Source organism: Triticum aestivum, chromosome 1B (assembly GCF_018294505.1).
Source record: "Triticum aestivum cultivar Chinese Spring chromosome 1B, IWGSC CS RefSeq v2.1, whole genome shotgun sequence".
Taxonomy (NCBI): Eukaryota; Viridiplantae; Streptophyta; class Magnoliopsida; order Poales; family Poaceae; genus Triticum; species Triticum aestivum.
In genome coordinates, this window is record NC_057795.1 from 229439833 (window position 1) to 229446670 (window position 6838).

Sequence of the window (6838 nt, forward strand, 5' to 3'; positions counted from 1 at the left end):
ACTTCTCCATTTTATTCACACACACACAAATGCCGCGGCTGCCACCTGTAACGCTTGTACACTTTTAATAAAGAATTACTAAAGTAGATTTCATAAACATTGAACGTCTCTTTTATTTAAATTTGAACTTCTATACAAATGAATAATGGATCTCTCTATCCATCACCATGAAGTACATGAAGGAACCTGTCGGGAACTAACACAAACACATACTATGCACACACCATGGGCATCCAGTGATAAATTATGCATCAAATGGCACATCAAAAAAGAAGAAAATGCACCAGGGTCATAAAATTGAAGCTCCGGGAGACATCACGACCAACTGCACAACGTGATAGATCTCCACGGGTTATGGGCGCAACTTTCTTCTGGATTGCAAGTCGTTCAGTGCTAATTATCCAGCGCCGGTGGCCATGGGAATCCAGTGATTATTACGCAGTGCCGATGGCAGAAGTCAACTCGGCTGGCTCGCAAGGCGTTCTCCTTCTATGTAATGAGACCGCCACTTCTTTGATTGTTGTATATTTCCTTCTTCAAATTTCATCTTTGAACTTCTGCCTTTTGTTTTTTCACCGCAACCTGAAACAAAGGGGAAAAAATTGAACGTTTTTAGCACTGCCTTCTACGAACTTTTATATGTTTTTGGCTTTAAATTTTTTTAACTCTGTAATGCAAATTTATATGTTCTTTTTTACTTTGCAGGTGGCTCCATTTAACTATTGTTTTTATTCTCCAAGCATACATCTTGTGGAGTCAGAACTTATATATTTTATATCATTGAACTTCTAGATTTTTCAAAATGAAATCAGAACACAAGTTGGGGCAAATATGGTGGGAAATCATAGACCGAAATTTCTCTTTTTTCTTAGTTCATAATATCTTACTTTAACATATTCCAACCTTGCTGAGATTACATCTTTGCAGATCCGAAAAAAATACAGTACCAAACTTTTGAACATTACAGAGAGCAAAAATACCAATCTTTTTAAAACATCTTGAACTACAGAAGCAAAGAGGCAAGAGAATAGAGGAGGAGAAGAAGATGGTGTGGTCGGTGGGGTGTACAACCTGCAGGGGAAGCGGCTGCGGGTGGTGGATCTCGAGCTCTCAGCGTGGCCCTGCCTCTGTGCCCACGTTCAGTGGGCGGCTGGACGTGGTTGCACGCATCGGCAACAGATAGTGGTGGGGGGTGGTTGCCGTAGCGTCGGCTATATGTGGGGGGACCTCGGCGGCAGCGGCAGACGCGGCATGCTGCAGGTCAATACCTCCAGGTGAAGTGTTTGTGCAAATCACTGAATAATAAGCTGTGTTAGCTAGCACAACGGTGCAAGAATTTGAACTTATATTTTCTCTACCCGAGCTAATGTACACTGTATGTAATCCATTATGTAGTCTGGTTCAAGATAGTTGACTGCTTAAGAAAGCTGCAAGTAATTTAAATCGTACCTTGTGGAGTTTGCTAATCGAGTGCGTATCTTCTGTGTCTTGAGGATGGCTTTGCCTCAACAACTGAATGGATGGATGGAATTAGCTACTAATGCAGACTATAACTGGCATGTGTTACATTTTACAGTGCATGCACGAGATGTATCACACAAGGGATTTTGGAATGGAATGAGTACCTGAACGGCAGCGTTGACAGAGGTGAACTTTGGGATGATGATCGGCGAGGCGTTGGCAGAGGTGATTTATCCAAGAAATTTAATACTTGAAAATAAAAATCAAAGTATCTGCAGTCATAAATGAACTTGAAATTCTCGTCCACCTAGACTGTTCCTTCATATCATACCATTTTCAGATGGGAAAATTGATAAGAATATGACACAACCCAGTCCAATTCAGTTCAGAAAGATAAAGATGAAAAGATAAATAAAATTGTTTTGCAGGAGTTCATAAAGGGAGAGTTGAGCAGGTCTCGTCACAAAGAACAAGGAAGTTCAGAGAAAATCTTAGCAGCCGTTCTCCTCTGTTTTCAGTAGCAGAAATGCAGAAATTGAACACACGTGCTCGTGTGGATGTTCTCCGGGGGCTCGATCAGGTACCGGGTGTGGTCGAGCGCAGGGTTGCGGGTCGGTGGATCACCGGATGTTGCACCGGGATGCTAGGCGGCGGGATGCGTCGCGCCGGTGCGTGCTGACGCGGAAGGAAGGTGTGGCCGGTGGCGCGAACTTGCAGGGGGTGCGTCGTGGCGGAGGTGTTGTGTGAGGGGGAGGTGGAGGCAGTGGCGTGTGCTGGCTGGGGGTCGCATCGTGGCAGCGCACCTGGCCGGAGGAGGAAGGTGGGGGTGGCGGTGCATGCCGCCGGGGAAGGATGGCAGGACGGCGGCTGGATCCTGGGAAGGGAGCGGCGGGGCAGGGGCTCATGCTAGCGGGGGGATCGAGGGGGAGTGAAGTGCAGGACTAGATGTGGGCGGCGGCGCCTCCGGATGTGGCGTGGCGGGGCAGTGGTCGCGTCTCCAGTTGGGGCATGGCCGGGCGGCGGCAGGGTCTCCGGTCGGGGCGGGGCGGCGGCTGCGTCTCCGATGGGTGTGAGGTGGCAGCAGCAGTGCCGGTTGGGGTCGGTGCGGAGGGCGTGTCGCCGGTTGGATCGAGGAAGGTGCTGGGTGGGCCTTTTCTCTTTTTGTTGTCCGAGCCGGTTCGGGAGTTCGGCAACATCTGCATTCGGCCCTGTATAGAGCGGACCGTGATCCAAATAACTATTCTGATCCTAGGATTAGAATAGTGTTACTCTATATATATAGGAATTGCTCAAAAAATATATATATATATAGGATGGATCTATTCTAATAACACCTTTAAGACTCTTATTTTTCATACCGAAACCTTATTTTGCTAACACCTTCCCAGCAACGAGCCCGCCTGACACGAACACCCTGGGAAAAAGGCCATGATTTCTTCGTGCTCGACCCCCCTCCCTCCACCTTCTTCCTCCTCCAGCACCTCCTCCCACCTCCCCAACTCCATCCACTGCCAGCTACCGCGATGCCAACCCCTCCGGCGGTCCACTTCCTCACTGCCCCCGCTTAGCCACCCCTCACCATCCTCGCCCAGTCTCCCACGACCCCACCCAACTCCGGCCAAGGCGAATCCCGGTGGCCCCAGCCCTGCGCCACATGCCTCCTCACCCGACCTCGGCTACAACCCCGCCCCGTGACACCGGCCTCCATGGCCCCCCGCGCCGCCCGGCGACGGCCGGCCTCCACAGCCCTGGCACCGCCGCCTCCCCCCTCCTCGTGCCTCCCCGGGAACGGGATCCGGTCGGTTCTTGCCCTACCACGCCGCCAGGCGACGGAATTCGAGGACCGACCTCCACCTCCGCCACCCTCCCCCGTCCCCATCCCGGATCTGCCGGCGCGCCATTGATCCATCGATGGCGACCCCAACAACTGCTGCTTCCACCTCTCGGCCAAATCAGACGCGCCCAGGCTCCCTTCCCTCTCACTACTTTGGCCCGTGCAGTTCAATCGGCGAGTCTGTGTAGTTCGCAGATGACGGGATTGCAGCTCCAAGCTCCCTGACTCCCTGTTGCCTCGATCGAGGGGATGCCCTGGCATCCTCCTTTCCTCCCTCCTCATCTGCTCCTCTCCCACGATGCTCCACTGACAGCAAGCAGTCCAGGCTGCTCCCTAATGCAGGTCGGTTGGGTCCTCTCCGGGAGCTACTGTCGCTACGCTAGAGCAGTCTACTCCCTCCGTCCGTGAATAAGTGTACTTCTAGCTTTTGTGTTAAGTCAAAGCTTTAAAACTTTGACCAACTTTATAGGGAAAAGTAGCAGCATTTATGGCACTAAATTAGTATCACTAGATCCGTTTTGAAATGTACTTTCATAATATATCAATTTGATGTCATATATGTTTCTACTCTTTTGTATATAGTGTTAGAATTAATGGGCTAGGCCCATAGCAATTTCTGAAATCTCAAAGCCCATGTGTAAAATGGCAAGTGGTGGTGCTAAGTTTAGTCCCACCTTGGAAGTTGAAGAAGAGTTGGACCTCTTTATATAGTTGGTTCTCTCCACCACTCTAAGTGGTGTGTGAGAAGAGAAAGGGAAAACCACACGCGCGCGCTCGCTGGTCTGGCCTGGCCTGGTCTGGTCTGGCCGGGCCGGGCCGGGGCGGGGCGGGGCGAGGCGAGGCGGCGCGTACATGCAACATGCGCGTGAATGGTCCGCCGAAATCCGGTCCGTCTCCTTGCAGGAGCGCAGCTTCCTTTTGTCGTTTTATTTTTTATGTCTTGGCAGACAAGTTTTTTGATTTCTTATCCGGTAAGTATACGAATTAGAAACCGAGTCGGTTTGGGATTGTGGTCGCGACACAATACCGCCTCTGGTCCTAATATATATACAGCTACCGGCTGCGGCCAGAGACACACCGAAAAACACCTAGGGTTTTGCCTCATCTCACAACTGCGCCGCCATCGTAGTCTACTCCATCCCAAACGCCGGCGTGCATCGGCGCGTGGGAGAGCAGGTCTCCGGAACCGTTCGTCTTTGCGATCATGCACCGGGAGAGGACGAATTAGGTTTTTGGGAAGCGTTGTGCGCGACTGCTCAAATTCATCATCACGGGTCGTCTTCCGTCCAAGTCGGGCGATGCTACTCATCGTCGTATTCATCGCCGTCAGCAGCAGATCGTCGCCAACATCGTCATCAACACTGTCGCACCCATAATAGCTAACGATCAGTACGTCCAACATCCTTTGTTCATGTGTGTTTCTACAGCTATTGTTACGTGCTTGCTGCTGTTATGCATGTCTTGCTGTTCTTCTAGTTTGCTAGATTATTGCATGCTAGTATCTCTTCTAGTCATGAATTATTTACTGGAATTAATCATGAACTTGCCTAATATTCCATCAATCCAAAAACCTAATTATAGGCAATTTCCTGAGTTAACTATGGCTGGATTCGCTGATGCACTGAGGCCGGATAAGTTTACTGGTGTGCACTTTAAGAGGTGGCAGGTGAAGACCACGCTCTGGCTTACTGCTCTGAAAGTTTTCCACGCTAGTGTTGGTGCTCCAGAGGGAATGACCGACGAAGATCGGAGAAAATTCCAGGAAGCCAATACTATGTTTGTGGGATGCATTCTGAGTGTTCTTGCTGACCGTCTGTGTGATGTGTACATGCACATAAACGACGGAAAAATTCTGTGGGATGCACTGAATGCAAAATTCGGTGCAACAGATGCAGGCAGTGAACTGTACATCATGGAGAGTTTTCATGACTACAAGATGGTGAATAACCGTTCTGTGGTTGAACAAGCTCATGAGATACAGTGCATTGTGAAGGAACTTGAACTCCTTAAATGTGTTCTACCCGACAAATTCGTGGCTGGGTGCATGATTGCAAAGTTGCCTCCTTCATGGAGGAATTTCGCCACAACTCTGAAGCATAAGAGACAGGAGATATCAGTTGAAAATCTGATTGCATCTCTTGATGTTGAAGAAAAAGCTCGGGCTAAAGATACCACTAAAAAAGGAGGTGAGGTTCAGCCTACTGCTAACATGGTGCAGAGGTACCCACAGAACAAGAACAAAGGGAAGAACAAACCTGTTTCCAACAAGCCTACCAAGACTACTACCTTCAAGAAGAAGAAGTTCAACAAGGCTGAGCTAGAGTGCTGCGCCTGTGGGAAGCCTGGACACTTTTCCAAGGAATGCCCTGAACGTGCAGACCGCAGAGGGAAAACAAGCTCCAAGACTGTCAACATGGTGACCGCTAGCAATACTGATGGGTATGGTAATTTACCTATTGTGCTTTCAGTATTTCAATCATCTTCGTGGTGGATTGATTCGGGTGCTAACGTTCATGTGTGTGCTGACATCTCCCTGTTTACTTCTTATCAGGTCGCAAGGGATTCTTCCGTCCTAATGGGGAATGGGTCACATGCTTCTGTTCGTGGCATTGGCACGGTGGATCTGAAGTTTACTTCAGGAAAGATCGTGCAACTAAGGAACGTGCAGCATGTCCCTACTTTGAACAAGAATCTAGTTAGCGGCTCCCTTCTATGTCGAGATGGTTTTAAGGTAGTTTTAGAGTCCAATAAAGTAATCGTGTCAAGATTTGGACAATTTATAGGAAAAGGCTATGAGTGTGGAGGCTTGTTCCGCTTTTCTCTTTCAGATTTTTGCAATAAGTCAATAAACCAAATTTGTGCTAGTGTTAATGATGATGCAAGTATTTGGCACTCTCGTTTATGTCATATTAATTTTGGTTTAATGTCTCGGCTATCCAGCATGAGTTTAATTCCGAACTCCACAGTTGCCAAAGGTTCTAAGTGCCATAGTTGTGTGCAATCTAAGCAACCTCGAAAGCCTCATAAGGCTGCCGAGGAGAGAAACTTGGCACCTCTAGAACTCATACATTCTGATCTTTGTGAGATGAATGGTGTGTTGACAAAAGGTGGAAAGAGATATTTCATGACTTTGATTGATGATGCGACTAGATTTTGCTATGTTTATTTGTTGCAAACTAATGATGAAGCATTAGACTACTTTAAAATCTATAAAGCTGAAGTTGAAAATCAACTAGAGAGAAAGATCAAGCGTCTTAGGTCCGATCGTGGTGGAGAGTATTTTCCAAAAGTTTTTGATGAATTTTGTGAGGAACATGGTATTATTCATGAGAGGACGCCTCCCTATTCACCTCAATCAAATGGAGTGGCTGAGAGGAAAAACCGCACATTGACTGACTTGGTGAATGCCATGTTAGACACTGCTGGTTTATCTAAGGCATGGTGGGGGGAGGCTCTATTGACTTCATGTCATGTCCTGAATAGAGTTCCCAACAATAATAAAGAGAAAACCCCTTATGAGGAGTGGGTTGGGAGAAAACCATC

The 6838-nt window shown here is 48.3% G+C and overlaps 1 long non-coding RNA gene across 1 annotated transcript; it reads right to left on the reverse strand.

Moving 5' to 3' along the window:
• Window positions 1–346: 346 nt before the first annotated feature.
• On the reverse strand, window positions 347–2628 carry LOC123117217 (uncharacterized). The gene is made up of 4 exons (XR_006457307.1): window positions 1626–2628; window positions 1450–1512; window positions 1072–1295; window positions 347–582 (listed from the first exon to the last, which is right to left on the reverse strand). It is a non-coding gene; the product is annotated as an uncharacterized lncRNA (long non-coding RNA).
• Window positions 2629–6838: the final 4210 nt, after the last annotated feature.